The sequence below is a fragment of the Neofelis nebulosa genome, chromosome 7 (genome assembly GCF_028018385.1).
Source record: "Neofelis nebulosa isolate mNeoNeb1 chromosome 7, mNeoNeb1.pri, whole genome shotgun sequence".
NCBI lineage: Eukaryota > Metazoa > Chordata > Mammalia > Carnivora > Felidae > Neofelis > Neofelis nebulosa.
Genome location: NC_080788.1, coordinates 100,271,490 through 100,289,194, shown reverse-complemented (window position 1 = coordinate 100,289,194; position 17,705 = coordinate 100,271,490). Strand labels below are relative to the sequence as shown.

The following is a 17,705-nucleotide window of genomic DNA, read 5'->3' as shown; positions in this document are numbered from 1 at the left end:
TAATCACAGTTTCATAAAATAAAAGTTAGTTTGCGAGTTAGCTATATCTGAAATTTCTAGCCCAAATTCCTTTTTGTCTTTCATTTACTTATTTAAATAGAGTTCAATTCAGGTACCAAACAAAGTAAACTCTAGAGTTATAAAATATAATTCATTCTTCATGGGGCACCTGGGTGGCTCAGTCAGTTAAGCATCCGACTCCAGCTCAGGTCATGAGCTCGCAGTTCATGGGTTTGAGCCCTGCGTGGGGCTCTGTGCTGACAGCTTAGAGCCTGGTGCCTGCTTTGGATTCTGTGTCTCCTTCTCTCTCTGTTCCTCCCTCACTTACACTCTGTCTCTGTCTCTGTCTCTCTCTCTCAAAAATAAAGATTGAAGAAAATAAATAATTCATTCTTCCTCATTAATGACTGTAGCCAATGGTAAGTTCCTTAGAGATTTTTTAACTTTTATTTTGTCACAGAAATTACCACTTAATTTATTTGTTTCTAAGGTTAATTTTTTTTTTTTAATTTTAACGTTTATTTTTGAGAGAGAGCGAGACAGAGCATGAGCAGGGGTGGGGAGAGAAAAAGAGAGACACAGAATCTGAAGCAGGCTCTAGGCTCTGAGCTGTCAGCACAAAGCCAGACACGGGGCTTGAACTCACGAACCGTGAGATCATGACCTGAGCCAAAGTTGGACACTTAACCGACTGAGCCACCCAGTGCCCCTCTAAAGTTAAATTTTTACATTTAGAATATTTTATAAACTGCTATGGCATTATGAGAAAGTCAAGGAGTTTGGAATTCAGTTATGTTATACTCCCTATTACAGCCCCACCCTCAGACCAGACTGCTCTGTTAGGAGGTCTCAGAGAACCCCCCAGTTCTTGGTAATACTTACCAAAATTAAACAATTATACATTCTGTTTTCTGATATCTGCCTTTCTGGCTAATGGGTTAAAGCTTCAGGAGAGCAGGTACCATCATGCCTGTTGAATTCATACTATCTCCAGGGCCTTCTACATAGGGTACTCACTATTTGTCAAATGAATGAAAAAATAAGACATTTAAAACAGTATTAGCCTTAGAAAGAAGCATATCTAAAATTACAAAATGGTATGTAATAAAGTTCCCCTTATTTGGAAACGTCATCCACCTACATAACAGAATCTAAACTGGCAATACATGAGGTGGTGACTTAATACTCAAATAAATGATATAAATCTTGCTACAAAGAAATCAATACAGTAAATTAAGATTGCCCTGTCTGAGGAAATAGATTTTATACGAGTTTTGGGTATTTTCTAATTCTTCTCAATCACCACTATAATTATATATACCTTCCACCATTACTGGAAGGTAACTCTAAACAATAATTAATCTAGTAAATCTAGAGTAAATTTGCTAGGCACTAGTAAATAAGATATGGTTGTTGTCCTCGAGAAACTTCGAGCTGGTAAGTTAGAATATATAAAAAGATGACAATATAAAGCAGGATGTACTAAGTTCCAGTGAAGTGACACAAGCATTCTGCAGCTCACTTGAGTGCAAGGAGAATACCAAGCATGACCCAGACTAAGTATGTATGTCGTAGTTAGCCTGGTAATGGAGACAACTGGGGACTACGAGGAGAACTGGGATAGACTGACGGATCTGTGAGATGACATTATGTAAGAATCCAAGTGACTACAACACACGGATAGTCAATTCCCATGCCTACAGGGGCAGGCAAGAAAGGAGTGAAGCCTGCAGGACGAAAATGCCGACAGCAATTTGGTCTCAACGTTGGGGCCAAGAGGATCTCTTCTGGGGAGTATGGTGGGCTACAGAGTACAAACCCCACATAAAAGGGGAAGTTGTTACGTTGCTCCCCAAAACTCATTGCCAGGCCTTCCGGCTTTTCAAAAGAAGATATAAAATTCAATTTTTTTTAAGTGAAAAGTTTCAACTTTTAAAAGTTGGCAAATAATTATTTTCATGCTATGTTAAAAACCAAAATACGTCTGTAGCCAGTCTTCCCGGTGGGCCACAGGTTTGGAGCTCTGGTTTGGGATATTGAATTCCATGCTCAAGAGATCTGGACTTCATCCTGTAGTCACTGACTTAAGAGACTTAACGTTTATTCCAAAATTTGCTTAGTTTTATACCTCTGCACACTCCAGTATTTACCACGTACAACTCTCAACACTGCCAAATTATTTCACATTGGTCTTGTGTATTTCTCCGTTACAAGCCAATTATGTTCATTTAACAAACTGTAGAGTGACTTATAAGTTTCAGCTGAAAAAACATTCAAAATGATACTAATAAAGCAGTGTTGACAGAGCAGTGCCTAAGAGAATGCTGACATTATGTTACACCACAACCCACTAGAAACACACACACACAGTCCCTGGAGCTCCACTTCTCAAAAAACATGCACCATAATCCAGTGCAAAAGAAGAGTCTTTGCTCTTTCCAGCATTTTCCCATACTTAGCAACTTTCTAAAGACTATTACTACACTTTCTTTTATCACCAAACAACACTCGAACACATGTAGCAAAGTTTTAATTCTACCATTCACTGTAAGCTTTTAACTATCCAAAAACAATATTTAAGTACTAAAGGCCGATGTGTTAACATTTTAATAAGCTTAGGGAAAGAAAAGATAATTAGTATCAGAGACTTGTTGATTCGTTTTGATGACAGTATTACAGAAAGTTAGCATTATAATTCAAAGGTAATTCCCAGAAGAGAAAATTCTTGGTGCATAATTATGATATACAATACAGAACTATGAAAATTGCTTAATCACATGCTTTGAAATAATATTCAGAGTGGAAGCTATCAACAAAGTATAAAAGAACTATTAAACAAGCAATGTTTCTATTACTTAAATTCTTGTGGCTCTTGGGAACCCCTACCCTGAGCCATCCATTCTGTGAACGAAGGCCTCCAGGTTCGTGGGGCACTACGATGTGTGTCTGGTCAGCTCAAATCTATCACCATTGCCGAAAAAGAGGCTAACTCAAAGCACATGTCTCACAGGAGCTCTCTTATACCCTTTTCATGTAAAGGATCAATGGGTTGAAGTAAAGAACACGTCTTTACTAGAAACAGAAAAGTCTCAACACAAAGTGACAGTGCTTCCAGGATATAGTTCTTATCTAAAGGGATGCAACATAGAATAAAGACATTGCATTACAACTGATTTTCTATTTCAAAAGAAACAGACTACAATCTATACGCTGGGAGCTTTCCCGATAATAACCAGAGGGAAGCTCAAAGGCTCCCCATTACCCCCATCCCTGTCAGAGCCTGCTGAAGACCCCTCATGGCCTCTAGTATTCTGAAGTTCTACCCCACATTCTATCAGACATATTAAAAAGTACTCACATTCAATACTGTTTATAAGAAACTGAACAGAAAATAAGAATTATCAGGGTACCTGGGTGGCTCAGTGGGTTGAGTGTACAACTCTTGGTTTCAGCACAGATCATGATCCCAGGATTATGCCATCAAGCCCCATGTCAGGCTCCCAGCTCAGTGTGGAGCCTGCTTAAGATTCTCTTTCTCTCTCTCTCTCTCTCTGCCTCTTTCCCCTGCTCTCATGCTCTCTCTCTCTCTCTCCCTCTCTCAAATAAATAAATAAAAGGAAAATTATAATTCTCTTTCATAAGCTTTTTATTCTCTCTTGAGCCCACTCCAGTCACGTTTTGCCCCACCCCTCCACTAACACAGCACTTGTCAAGGTAACCAATGACTTCCCTTGCTAAATCCAATGAGCAACTCGGTCCTCACCCTACCTGACCTCTCAGTAACCTATGACGCCACTGATTCACTCTCTCCTCCCTGAGACACCTCCTTTACTTGACTTCAAGGATATTCTTCCCATTTCCCTCCTATCCATCTGGCTGCTCCTTCTCATTCTCCTTTACTGGTCCCTTCTTACCAACTCAATCTTTAAAGGCTGAAATACCTCAGGTTCAGCCCAAGTGCCTTATCATAGAAAAATAACTCTCAGTTCATTCTTCCCATTTTGTGGGTCAACAGAAATAAGAGTATCTTCTAATAATAACACTTATTTAGGAAATGGAGACAATTAGATCCACTATGTTAGAAATGTGTGCGTAATTCCTATGTCGTAAGATAATTTCTTAGGAGATTTCTTCTCTTCTTCAACAAACTGTAAATACTAGCATGACCCAAAGCTTGGTCCATGGACTGTTGTCTCTGTCTATTCACATTCCCCAAGGGATCTCATCCAAATTCTCTCGGCACCTTCCAAATTTGAATCTCTAGCCTGGGCATCTGAAACTCCAGAATGCTATCGAACAACACACTCAGCCTCTCTACCTGGAAGTCGAAGAAAACGTGTTTACAACAGCTCCTTGTTATCTTTCCCAAACCAACCTCAATCAGATCCCCACCTCAATTCATGGCAACTCCATAATTATGCAAAAAGCCTTGATGTTATCCTTACTCTGATCTCTCTCATATTCCTCAAACAGCTGGCCAAGAAATCTAGGTGGTGTGATCTACAAAATAAACCCCGGTTATTTCTCACCACCTCCTCCACTGCTATTGGCATTTCTCAACTGGATTGTTATCCACAACTGCTAACCTGTATCCCTGATTCTGCCCTTGACCGACCACCCTGCTCCATTTTTCTACCTCAACACAGCAGCCAGTGATTCTATTAAAATGTAAATCAAACCCTTACTCCTCAGCTCAAAGCTTTCCAATGATTCCCCATTTCACTCAGAGTAAAAGCCTAAGTTCTTAAAATGGTCCACCAAACGGGCCCTACGTGACATGCCCCCTAAACTTCTCTGACCTCATCTATTACTGTTTTGTGACCTTCTCATTGTTCCGGGAACACACCAGGCACACTTCCACCTGAGACCTTTGCCGGTCTCTCTGCTGAACAATGTTCTCCAGGTATCTCTGTGTGGCCAACTTCCTCTCTCGAGTCATCTTCTCGGTAAGTCCTACTGTGGCCATTGTATTTCAAATCGCCAACACGGTCCCAGGATACTTCATAGAGACATAAAACCTATTTCTGATGGGCTTAGGAAACTTAATGTTTTAAAAACACTCATAAGTTCAAGATATTATTCAACACATAACAAGCATGGGTTGCGCAGGGTAGGTCCTGCTTTTAAAGAACACAGTGGGATGATACATCACAATTATTCTGGAGGATCCTGTGCCTATTTTGACTGGCTTCTAATTATGCTGTTTAGATGTAAATGTGTCTTTTTCTAATATGCTTAACTCTTTCTTAAATGTTCCTTTTGAAACTTCCAAACTATTAATTTCCATTGAATGAGTGGTTTAAAATCTTAAGCTTTGGGCCTACTGAGAGAAAATTATAAAGGGGTCTGACCCACATTATAGAAACTATGCCAATGGTGGGGATGGGGAGGGGAGAAATAAACAATAATTGCTTTATACCAATAATAGTGGTTTTCTTTATTTTTTTTTTTATGTTTATTTATTTATTTTTAAGGTGGGGAGAGGCAGAGAGAGAAAGAGAGAGAATCCCAAGCAGGGTCCACACTGTCAGCGCAGAGCCTGATGCGGGGCTTGAATTCACAGACTGTGAGATCATGACCTGAACTGAAATCAAGAGTTGGATGCTTAACTGACTGAGCCACCCGGGCAGGTGCCCCAGTAGTAGTTTTCTTTAAAAGCACATGTAGTTTATAGGGTACAAGAGCAAACGACATGGGCCACTGGTAGTCTTTAAGTTTAAAAATACTTTGTTCGGCCTTCATTATCATAAAGAGAGATTATTTTTTAATCTGTAGATTTACTTTTTGGCATCTGGAAAGGCATATATATCTAGCAAGCAGAAGCTGAGAGCCTGAGTAAGACTACTGGAAATCAGAAGAGAAATAGGAAAAATAACTCAATCAATTAGTGGTCAACGGGATAGGCCAGCAGATATTCTCAGTGCTGTGATATAGACTGCCCGGTATCTGTAACTGAGAAACACTAGGTTTTGTTGCCTGTTGAAGGTCATCGAAAACAAAATATAATACCATCTCATGAGCTGCTTGTAAATTAAAGGCTCAGGGACTTCCAAAAAAACTGTAAATCGTATACATCATTTTATTTTTTTGTCTTAAGTAGTAAGAGCTAACATCAGTTGACAGTTTGCTATGTGTCAGACCATGCCATTGTTTTCTAGGTACTCTTTCATATAGTAATCAAAACAACACTGTAGGATAGTTACTATCATTATCCTCATTTTACAGGTAAGAAAAAAGAGGTTCGGAGAACGAAGTAACTTCCTCAAGGTTACACATAGGAAAATAGTGGAGCCTGGATCTGTGCCCCAGAGGATTGATTTCAAAGACCTTGTTGTTACCGTTAGACTTTTCTGCTTCTCTTCCATGTTGCCTCTGAAATGTACTATTCTTTTCTGCAGTAATTTCAGTGAGGAACTTGTCAGAGATATGACCCTATGGTGAGCACATTTTTTTTAATTTTCTAAGATTGCACATGCTAGGTTTTTGCTGTTCTAAGCAGTATTTCATTGAGCAGAATATATTTACTACCCATTTGTAACACTTCTGCTATTTTACTTGTTTTTCACTTTCCTCATGAGCCTAAGTCAAAATTCTGAGCCTTTTCTTAAACCATGAAAAATGCCCTTTTCCCCTTTAGGGAAACATAAAAGAAAAAAAATATCTACATCATTTGTTTTCCTTTGTAAGCACTTTATCTGTTAGATTTCTCATAATCCTGTTTTACAGTAAATGCTTCCTGGAGACTGCCACAGACATCAGCATCAGAATTTCACTGTTGTTTTAGGTAGAGACAGGATGTTTCCACAGATATTTATGAAAAGATAACTTGAAGGAGGGGGAAGCGTGTCCAAGGGAGGAGAAAAGTGTATAACCAGTGAGGACATAATGGCAGGAAGAGGCAAACAAACAAAGACTTTTTCATAGTATCTTCTTAAGAGTGAACTACTCTGAAAATATTTAGAAAGCAGTCCTTTGAAACTGAGTTCCAGCCTAGATCACTTGTGGATCAATGAAACACTGAGTCAAGAGGGACCTCAAGATGTCACCTACCTGGCACTTGACACCCAACCTCTCACTAGAAAGTCCTAGAACACAGGAAGAAGGAGAAAAGGGCTCTGCATGGGAGCAGAGGCAGACCAGCCTAGAGGAGGGAAAATTCTTCCTCACTGGACCACTGCCCTGTTTTCTCCGGGCAGGTCTGAGTCTATCTCAACAAAGCCACACAATTCCTTTGTGTTGACAGAAAAAAGCACCCCATCCTGAGGCCAGTGGACTCACTGCAGAGCAGAGGGCCGGCTGTCAGCCCTCAGTTGGCGCGAACCTAGACCAGACTGAGCGTGAGAAGGAGCTTGTTCACTTGGTGCTGTCATTACCTGTGAGACTCTGAGTCACTCAACCTCACAGGGCTTCAGTCCCTCCACTTCTAAAACCTGATGAGGCTGTCTGCCACCTATGGCCTCCTCCCTCTTTCCAGTTCTCAGTTAAAATCTGGCAAGATCCAGTTGGTATGTTCCTGTGTCCCTGAAACAATAGGATTCCGTGGACTGAGCTGAGACTTCAGTGTTTTTGTAATGTTCCTTTCTCTTTTTTTCCCTTACGTTTTTGAAGTAATTTTCTCTTTTAATCTTAAGACTATACTCTCCTTTCAACTCCAAGGTGCTCGACTTTTCTTGAGCCTTCAAAAGGTCCTACCCCACATATTAGTTCCATCCCCAAGTGTCCATCGACAGAATGGATAAATACACTGGATATATTCATGCACAGAAAAAAAGAAAAAAGAACGGCTACCTGCATCAGTGTGGACATGACGCTATGCTGAGCTGAAGAAGACACAAGAGAGAACTTCTATTTGATTGCACTTACGTGCAGTCTGAGCGGGGCGCCTGGGTGGCTCAGTCAGGTAAGCGTCTGACTCCTGATTTTGGCTCAGGTCATCATCTCAGGGTTCGCAGGTTTGAGGCCTGAGGGCTGCCAGAGTGGAGCCTGCTTGGGAATCCCTCTCTCCCTCTCTCTCTCAAAATAACCATTTTTTAAAAAACCATCTAAGGGGCGCCTGAGTGGCTCAGTAGGTTGAGTGCCGACTTCGGCTCAGGTCACGATCTCGTGGTCCGTGAGTTCGAGCCCCGCATCGGGCCCCTGTGCTGACGGCTCAGAGCCCGGAGCCTGTTTCAGATTCTGTGTCTCCCTCTCTCTGACCCTCCCCCATTCATGCTCTGTCTCTCTCTGTCTCAAAAATAAATAAACGTTAAAAAAAAAAATTTTTTTTAAAAAACCATCTAACCTATGGCAATGAAAGAACAGTGGTTATCCCTGGGGCAGGGACTGTGAATGTAAAGATAGGCTTCTGGGGAGCAGATAATGATGTTTTTTTGGTTTGGATGCCGGCTGCCTGCATATGACCACTTCGTGCTATACTTCTGATCCGTGCATTTTCCTGGTTGTATCTACTGAGACTGGATAGTACAAGTACCACTACTAAATAATTACTCATTTGATGTAAACTACACAAAGAACTACCCAAAAAGCTAAGTGAGCTTTTCATTAATTTCCTAAAATCTTCATCCGGAATTTGCTTAATTTTTATAATCATTTCCTCCTTCATATGAAACTGTGGCTAGAAGACAGTATAAAATAATTGTTTTTCTCTCTGTCTTCATGTACCTATAAAACGTTACTACTCAAAGTTGTATCGTATCTATGTACAAAGGCAGGGTTATTCGAAAACAGCTGAAAATATCCCTGGATAATCAATTAGGAATACGGAGGTTCTAAATAGATCTTTTTGGTCCAAATTATCCCAGTTACCACATTAATGAAATACACTGGGTCATGGCAAAATCTCTTAGTTTCTTGCTGTGCAGACTAAACTCTGCTAGGAAAAGGCCACACGGGTGGGAAAAGGCATTGGAGAAAATGCTGTGCTACACACAGCTCCAAGAAAGCTCTAGTCAACACTGCTGTCTCCTTTGGCCTGTAACTGGTTCATCTGAATTTGATGCAGTGCTACATTTTTCTCCTCCTGAGACGATTCTTCATGTCAGATCAGAGATTTCTTTCCTTTCCCCCTCCCACTGTTGTATGATATCGTTTTGATCAGTATGGTATACTGCATGATTGATTCCACTTGATACGTATCAAGAGTGATATCATACTCTGATGCATTACTTGCATCCGAAGTAATTACACCACCAAATCATGTCAGATAATCTGGAAGCACTGATAGCTTGTTTTCACTCAAAATCTTATCATAACTATGGCCATTATTACTGTAGAGCCCCTCTGGTCTTACAGCATGGCAGGCAGGCTGTCGCTCTCACAAATGCTGGGGGAGTAATTAAATATTTGTAGAACCAGGGGCACCTGGGTGGCTCAGGGAATGACCTTATGGTCCGTGAGTTCGAGCCCCGTGTCGGGCTCTGTGCTGACAGCTCAGAGCCTAGAGCCTGCTTTGGTTCTGTGTCTCCCTCTCTCTCTGCCCCTCCCCTGCTCCCACTCTGTCTCTCTGTCCCTCAAAAATAAACATTAAAAAAAATTAAATATTTGTAGAATCATTAGAGTTTAGACAAAAAAATGTTTTTAATCTTCAAAATGAGAAGTGGCATGGGTGGCGGTGGGGCACAATAATAAGCATCCAGTCCCTAAACACTATTTAAGACCAAAGCAGCAATTTAACACAAATGCACACAAGCTTTCCAGGATGAGTAGCACATAACAGCACCATTTCATATTGTATGCAGATTTTGTAGGGCACCTTAACATGAATCCTTTTTTTTTCTGCTAAAAAAGATCTTGTTTTTTAATTTCCACTTTTAAATACAATGTTTTCTCTACTTCAGCCTTGTTTTAAATATGCATCCTTCTAAGTTCAGATTTTCCTTGCAACTCATTGTCCAGTATTCTACTTCCTCCTTCCTCTCAAATTATTCCCTTAACCTGTTTCTACTTATTTTTATAGGCCCCCAAAGCCTCTTCCTCAGGATAATGTGCAATTCAAAAAACCCTCTCAACTACCCCCTGTATCAAAGTTTAACTGCAGAAGCCAACAATACTATTTTTCCTGTTTGGGTTTTAGGAAAGATATGTTTTAACTAAAATTTCACCACTCATAAAATTCCATCACTATTTCTTTTCCATTCCCCCCTCCTACATTCAACTGTTTAATATGCAATCACAATGTAATCAAACTCTTAAATGTATAATTACATAAACAAAGACTTCTTTAAAATATATAATTTTAAGTGTGTAACACACACCCTTAGTAACACTTAGTAACTTTAGTGGTGGAAGTACAGATTTTTTTTTTAAGTACTGGAGTTTTCTTCTAAGTTGTTTGTTCTTTCTTGGTGTGGGAGCAGGGTACAGGATCATCATATGAGGACCAACTGCTTTATCAGAAACCACAAACTGTGTTACAACAGGATCCTATTAAAGACTGAGAACGCACTTATAACTCTTTATAAAAATAAAGTTGGAATTGGGGCGCCTGGGTGGCTCAGTCGATTGAGCATCTGACTTTGGCTCAGGTCATGATCTCACCATTCATGAGTTCAAGCCCCACATTGGGCTGGCCACTGTCAGCCTATCAGCTCAGAACCTGTTTCAGATCCTCTGTCCCCCTCTCTCTGACCCTCCCCTGCTCATGCTCTCCCGGCAAATAAATAAATAAATATATTTTTTTAAAAAGTTGGAATTGCATAAATGAAAGCCAACGTTTCTATGCTTTGTTCATAAGGATACACAATACTGAATACCTCTGGTTTTCCTACTTATGAAACACACAGACTCATTTACCAAACCAGGGCATTTATAAGGTTTGCATTCATGTGGAATAGGAAAAACCTATCTCTGCATAAATAGAGAAAACTTTCTATCCTTGAGAATGCTTAAAACAATTTTCAAGTGACTTTAGAGAAGGCCCCTGAAATTTAGTTCTGAACTCAGAAAACCACCTAAGGGACAGTTTGTGAATGCCATCTGGGATCCAGGCAGTTTCATCAACAAAAGGGAAAACTTGTTGAGATCATCCAAATCTAAAATTCACATACATTTTTACATCTGGACTGAATTAATCTTTTCTTGGTACTGGCTTTCATGTAATAAAATAATTGTTTGCAGGTTTTATTTTTTTTTTTTTTTAAACCCACAGTCTCAGAAATCAAAATGTGCAGCATCCATGCTGAAAACTACAAAGAACTCCTTTATCAAAAAAGTTAGCTGTGAGACAGGACTCATTTACACTAAACTCTGAACTTGACAGTTCAGTCAAAAGCAATTCTGTTTGAAACTTTCATTTCAAGCATCTGCCACAAAAGGCTACACAGTCTATTATGTCATAAGTTCTGAAAGCCAAAGGCTTTATAAGTGTAGTTAAAAGTGAAAACAAAGTCCAGAAACCAGAAAAGCTCTACAACCCCCTTCTCTGGATTCAGCTAGCCCAACTGGATGAGTTTTTACAGAACTTGTTGCCAGAAGTGATCACCTAGCACATGGGCACTTTGCTTTCAAACAAGCAGGGTCTTCCTCCTAGCTCCTATTGTTTCACTGGAGAGCTAGGAGCATCTTCAACCAGCAAGTTCAAATTATGTACTTGAAGCTGGTAGCTTACCCAGGGTGCCCCCCAAAAAGGAGGGAGTGGAAACACGGAAAGATTTCCTTTCCCTTAAGATGTTTTGAGTTCTGCAAGGACTGCTGATTACTGTGGTCCATCAGTGTCAGATCTCCGGCATTTTTACAAGCAATTCAAAAGGGGGAAAATTAGTTCCTATTACAGTCAGTCTGCTTTCTGGAGAAGATATCCTGCAGATAACTTGATAGAAGATATCCCCTGGGGGACCCTTCTCATCTAATGATCCCAAAGGTCCATTTTAATATGAAATATAAATCCAATATGTTTACAAACATACAGAAAGAGCATTTAAATGTCAGCTGCCTCATATTGTGCAGTATTTTCCTTTTTAACGTAATACTTTTATTTCTCAAAACCACACCCAAGGAAAATGATTAACTGCTACAAGTTTTGTACTACAAAGGACAACAGCAAAAGCATCTGTTTTCCTGCCTCTCTCCTCTGGTCTTCTCCCCTCCCCCATCTCGATGGTGCAAGCTGTAAGTCTTGGTGGTTGTTAAAATTACTTTCTACAAGACTCTCATAATACTGCAGTTTCTGAAAAACTTCTTATCCTTCGACATTGCTGAGCCTAAATTTATGTGCTGCTCTAAGAAGACAAAATCCAAAAGTCAAAAGCCTTTTTAATGACAGATGTATTACGGAAAATTTTCCCCACAAAGTTTTGATGCTGTGAAATATCAACTCCCTGAAATCACAGAAAGGAAATGACTTACATTCTTGGAAAATGAAGCCACTAGCAGCTTTCAGCTTTCTCCAACAGTATTTTCTAATCCCTAAACTACACCCTGTGGCAACGGGGAGTATTTCGTGCAAAAACTGAATTTAAATAGATGCTTATAAACCCAATAAACAAACATCGTCGGATCCCAGAGAAAAACAGAATCAGACACTTTTTCTGCACACTCAAAAAACCTGGAGAGCACAGGCTTGAAGTCAAAAGCAACCTGAGAACGCTTGCTCAAGTTTTCCTGCCCCACTGTGGGCCATGCAAAGCTCCTGAGGGAAATTCTGGCAAAACAGATTTTTGCCAAAAAATAAAAACGAAAAGGGTGTAAAAGAGCTAATATTTCTTTGGACACTTAACTTCACAACTGCACGACCTGAAAATCTGCCAGTTTTCGTTTCAACTTTAAAATATGCTTATTTTGACACCTTTCCATTTATTCATGCCCTAAAGAAAACGCCCTCACTATTAGGTTACGCTGTCCCAGGACTCGAGGTACTGTTATTAAGCCCTGTGGATCTCACACGGGTGGCCCCCAGCGGTCCATACGTGACAGTTCCTGGTCCTCCTCGAGGACAGGCTGGTGGTCTCTGCTGCCCCGGGCCGGGCCTGCGCGCCGCAAGCACCTCCAGGAACCCAAATTCTGCAGGCCGCGCCCCCCACTAGCATCCCACCGAGGCCCCCTTCTGGCGCCGCCGAGCCCCAGCTCAATCTCGGGCTCCCCGATTAGACACTTTCAGGGACCGTGGGGCAGAGGCTGCTCTCGGGTCCCTTCCCGCAGCCGGGCTGCCCTCCCCCGGAGCACGCACAACAGGCGGCAGGGCACCCAGGAATTCAGGGTTCACGCGCTGGCCCCGGAGCCCCGTCAAAGTGGCGACCGATGGGGCGCAACCGACAGGCGCCCCCGGAACAGCGCGCCAGAGACCACTGGGGAGCCGAGCGCGGCACCGTGAGCCCGGGGAGCAGCCCGCAGCCCCGGCCGGCCTCCCGCCCTCGCCGCAGAGGCGGCCCCGGAGCTCCGCGCCTTCCCCGCTGCCTGGCTCGGCTGCCCCGGGGCCCCGGCCTCCCGCCCCGGCGTGGGCGAGCTCTGACCCCGCGGAGAGGCGACCTTCCAGCCCGGTGCCCGAAGCCCAGAGTCGAGGAAGCAAAAAGAAGGCGAAGAAAGACGCAGGGAAGACACTGCTTTGGCTAGGGCTCTCGACTCCCAGAAACCCTCCCAAAGTCCCGTCCAGCCGCCGCCGCCGCCCGGCCGGCAGGGGGCACAGTGGGTAGCCGGGGCGCGGTGGCCGGGCCAGGGGACAGACTGGGAGGCCCCCAAGCGCCGAGCTCCCGCTCATACCTCCCAGAAAGCCCGGAGCACCAGGCGTCGGACTCTTCCCAGGTCCTCGGCCCTTCCTGCCTGCGCCGCGCCAGCCCGGCTCCTCTCAGCCCCTCTGCCCCGGCAGCTTGTTGAGCGCTCCGCGTCCGCCCCGCCCCCCCGCCCACGCCTCCCGCCCCGCCCCCAGAGGCTCCGCCCCCACGCCCGCCCAGAGGTGGCGGGGGTGGCCGCCGGGCCGCGGGAGCAGAGCGCCTTGCTCGCGGCCGCACGTGGAGCGCCTGTCGGCCCCGCCCCGGACCCAACCAAGCGTCCCGCGGAGGGGTGCCGCGACACGAAGGTGGGAGCAAACGGAGGGAGCCACTCCTCTCGTGTCCTGAGGAAGGAGGAGAACCCAGAAGGGCACCGTACGTGGACCACTGCCATCTAGCCCTTACCCTCACGCGACGGATGCGGGAGGGGACACTGTCAGCTCCCCCCTTCTGGCCGAATGGCCCTCTCCGACGCTCGGCCCCGCTCCCCGGGAACGCTCCCTCCCGAGCCCAAGTCTGGGTGGGCGGGGGCGGCTGTTTGGCCTGAGCACCGTTTTACTAATTCTGAACGACGGAGTGGAGGGAGGCCACTCTAAGAGGAGGCGATCCCAGCGGAGGAGGCTTCGTGACTCCTAGCTTCCCTCCCGTCTTTCTGTCCCGCACCCACCGGCCCACCCACCACTCGGGACGCCGCGCCCTCGCGGGTTTTATCCTAGATGGTGGGGGCGCCGCCCGGAAGCCAAGCCTCCCCTGCTGAGTCTCTCCAGTTGTGAAGGTAGACACAGCCTCTATTGGCTGTGCTTTTAGTGTCCGTGACCCCTCAGAAATTTTATTTGCCCGCTCCTGGAGGTGGCTGGAGAGAGCGCCGGGTGATGCAAAGGGCCCCCGGAAGGTGTTTTTACGGAATTTTCTTGGGTCTGGGAAAGAGCTACGCCTCTTTGGTCAACCTGTGCCCACTAGGACCTGCTGCTGGGAACTGGAGCCAAGGGAGAGTCACGTCGTCCCCAGACCCCTGGTGCACAGTGCTCCCGCCTCTCGGGCTTCTGCCCTCCTAGGTCTTATGTTGATTGCTGACCCAGTGACCCCTGGCCAGTGTAGCAGTAATACCCCACAGGGCCCTTCACTAAAGGAGTAAGGCTGTGTATGTTTCTGGGTCTGACAAATGGGTGAAGAGACCAGAAGAGGAGGACCTGAGAAAGGACAATACCCAAAATCAGATTTATGCTTACAGAAGCCAACTTAAAAATTGCTCTGCTCTTTTAGTCCAAACATAAATATGTAAAGCTGGCTGTTACTGGTCGAAAGTATGCCTGTCTGTGTGCCTCGTTTGCTTGGCAAAAGAAATTCACTTTTGTGTTCATTAGGGCTGAAGCTAACTTGGAATAGTTGCCTCATTGACAGCTTTTACAATGGAGGAACTATGACACTGGAACTGAATCTTAGAAGCAGCTGTGATCTTTTTTCACAATTGATAATACATTCAGAGCTTATTTCTGATAAAGCAAAGCAGCAGTGTCTAAGGATATTGCATTTAAAGTCATAATTCCGTTATGGAAAAAAGGACCAGAACTACATTTCAATGACTGTCTTCTAAAGTAGTTGTATTTAATTAACAGTAAAATTAAAAATTGGCTTACACTGGTTGACGACAATGTAGGCATTTAAACGTGGAGGCTCACACTTTTCTCTCACTTTTTTAGATGCATTCAGAATGAGTGCACAGTAAACACTGGTTGATAAGATCTTAAATTAATTTGATGTCTAATGAGATAATCCAACATTTCATAAGTAAAGATAAACGAGATAAAGGAGTAATACATTACTATCTTGGAAAACAGTTCTAAATCTGATTTCTTTTCAGGCTTTCTGCATCTAGTGGATAAAGAACAACATACTGTAGGGTACCTGGGTGGTTCAGTTGGTTAAGCGTCCGCTCTTGATTTTGGTTCAGTACATCTCACAGTTCAGGAGTTGGAGCCCTGAGCCCCACATGGGGCTCTGCACCGACAGTGCGGAGCCTGCTTGGGATTCTCTCTCTCCCTCTCTCTGCCCCGCCCCAACTTGCACATGTGCTCTTTCTCCCAAAAATAAATAAACTTAAAAAAGAACAACATGTTGTTAGATTGTGAAACATTGCTGCAATATAAAGTAATTAGGTAATCCAAGGAGCAAAATATTTTAAACAGCTTTTTAAAAAACATGTTTAAGATTGGGTTTATTGTCTAGAATTAGATTGTCACAAAATTTACTGTGTGGGTATTTTTTTACTCATAATGATCATATTAATAGTGAATACCAATAAACATACATTCTTACATAATGCATTTTGTAAACTAAGTAACACTCTTAAAAACCACTTTATAGCCCCGTGAAACATAAATTTCTGAAAGGATTGCTTTGGAAAACAACACATAATCCACTCAAAATGGAGGTGGAGCTGAGAAAGGATGGGTTGTTTTAGATAGTTCTTACCACAGGACATGTTTTTTTGCACTTAGTACAGTAAAGAATGCAAATTCATAGGTAAAATTATATTTTATGGTTCTTTTTGATGTTTAGGTATGGATCTATTTTCACCAATATGATGTTTTCCTAAATATGAGACATTGCCCATCAGTGAAACATCACCTTGAGCACATCTTAAATGACAACTTTCTCCATGGCATGTAAACATTAACATAACTCCATATTTTTGCTTTTTTTTTAGGGGGAAATTACTCATTCCATAAATTTATTGAGTACTTCCATACACCAGGCACAGGGTTAGACTCTGGGATCTGAAGGTAAAAATACTCCTGAATTTTACAGTGGTTTGAGGAAGCAGGCATGTGAGTCAGCAGTTACAATATACTTTAATGCTTGCCAGGCTAGGGATATGCAGGAGGCATAGTGGGAAGGCCTGGCCCCTTCAGGGCAGGCATCAGACCTCTGTCTGGGTGAGAAGGATGAACTGAGATGGGAAGGATGAGCAGAAGTTTGCCAAGGAACAAGTTGGTCAAGGTGGTGGTTCTCAAACTTGGAAGTACCCTGAATCACCTGGGGACCTTCAAAAACTGTGTCCCAGGTATGTGAGTTAATTGGTCTGAGATGTAGCCTGGGGTTGGGAATGTTTTTAAATCCCCAGATTATTTTAAGTGGAGACACATGTGGATATGGTATCCCAGGTAGAGGGCACAAGAGTGAGCACGTGTACTGGGGTGTGAGTTTAAAGCATGATGGCCATAGCCTCATTTTATAATTCAAGAGGCTTAAGCTTTGGTGGCTGATATTTACACATTTTTGGTATAAAGAACACAATTACATAGAAGGGAAAGAGCCGTAAACTGCTATAATTCACACCCCTTTACAAGTATCTTCCAAACACTGGAATAGTATTTTGAGAATTAAGATCATTCAGAATATTAAAAGACAAAAAAATTAGTTCTTTTTAATCCTTTCTATACAATTCAGGGTTATTTGGGACTCAGAGTATGTTTTAATGCTGAAATATAAGTTCTAGTCAGAGAAAGAAGTCGGTCATTTGACATACTGGCTTTTAAAGAAGACCTTCCCCAAGTTAAATACTGTTCATCATTCTGGATGAAGGTCATAATACGGAAATTAGGTTCATTTTTCTTTTTGGTAATTGCTGAAGTGCAATTTAAAAAGCAAAACAAAATGCATTTGAAAGCATTCAAAATACATTTAAAGTCCTACTCTGAGGTCTTAAATCTCCACTTAGTTAATGTATATTACTTTGAGAGACAAACTAATCACATATGGAAACTTAACAGTGCAGTGATATAGTTTTGGTTTTCACTGCCTAACATTTAAAATGCTCTTTTTATTATTCTCATTGGTATATCACTATATTCTGCAAAACAAAAACACCAAAAGATTTTAAGGGGTGCCTGGGTGGCTCAGTTGGTTAAGCCTCTGACATTGGCTCGGGTCATGATCTCACAGTCCATGGGTTCAACCCCCACATTGGGCTCTGTGCTGATAGCTCAGAGCCTGGAGCCTGCT

General features: G+C 42.8%; 1 protein-coding gene across 5 annotated transcripts in view; it reads right to left on the bottom strand.

Annotated features, from left to right (window-relative positions):
* Window positions 1-17,705, bottom strand: part of FRMD6 (FERM domain containing 6) — a 247,869-nt gene that overhangs the window by 67,847 nt on the left and 162,317 nt on the right. For 4 of the 5 annotated variants that reach the window (XM_058739042.1, XM_058739038.1, XM_058739041.1 and 1 more), the window contains exon 1: window positions 13,693-13,822. The exons of the other annotated variant lie outside the window; for it this stretch is intronic. The gene's annotated coding sequence lies outside the window, so the exon portion shown is untranslated. Of the gene's footprint in view, window positions 1-13,692; window positions 13,823-17,705 lie in introns of those variants that run through there. 5 annotated transcript variants of the gene reach the window in all.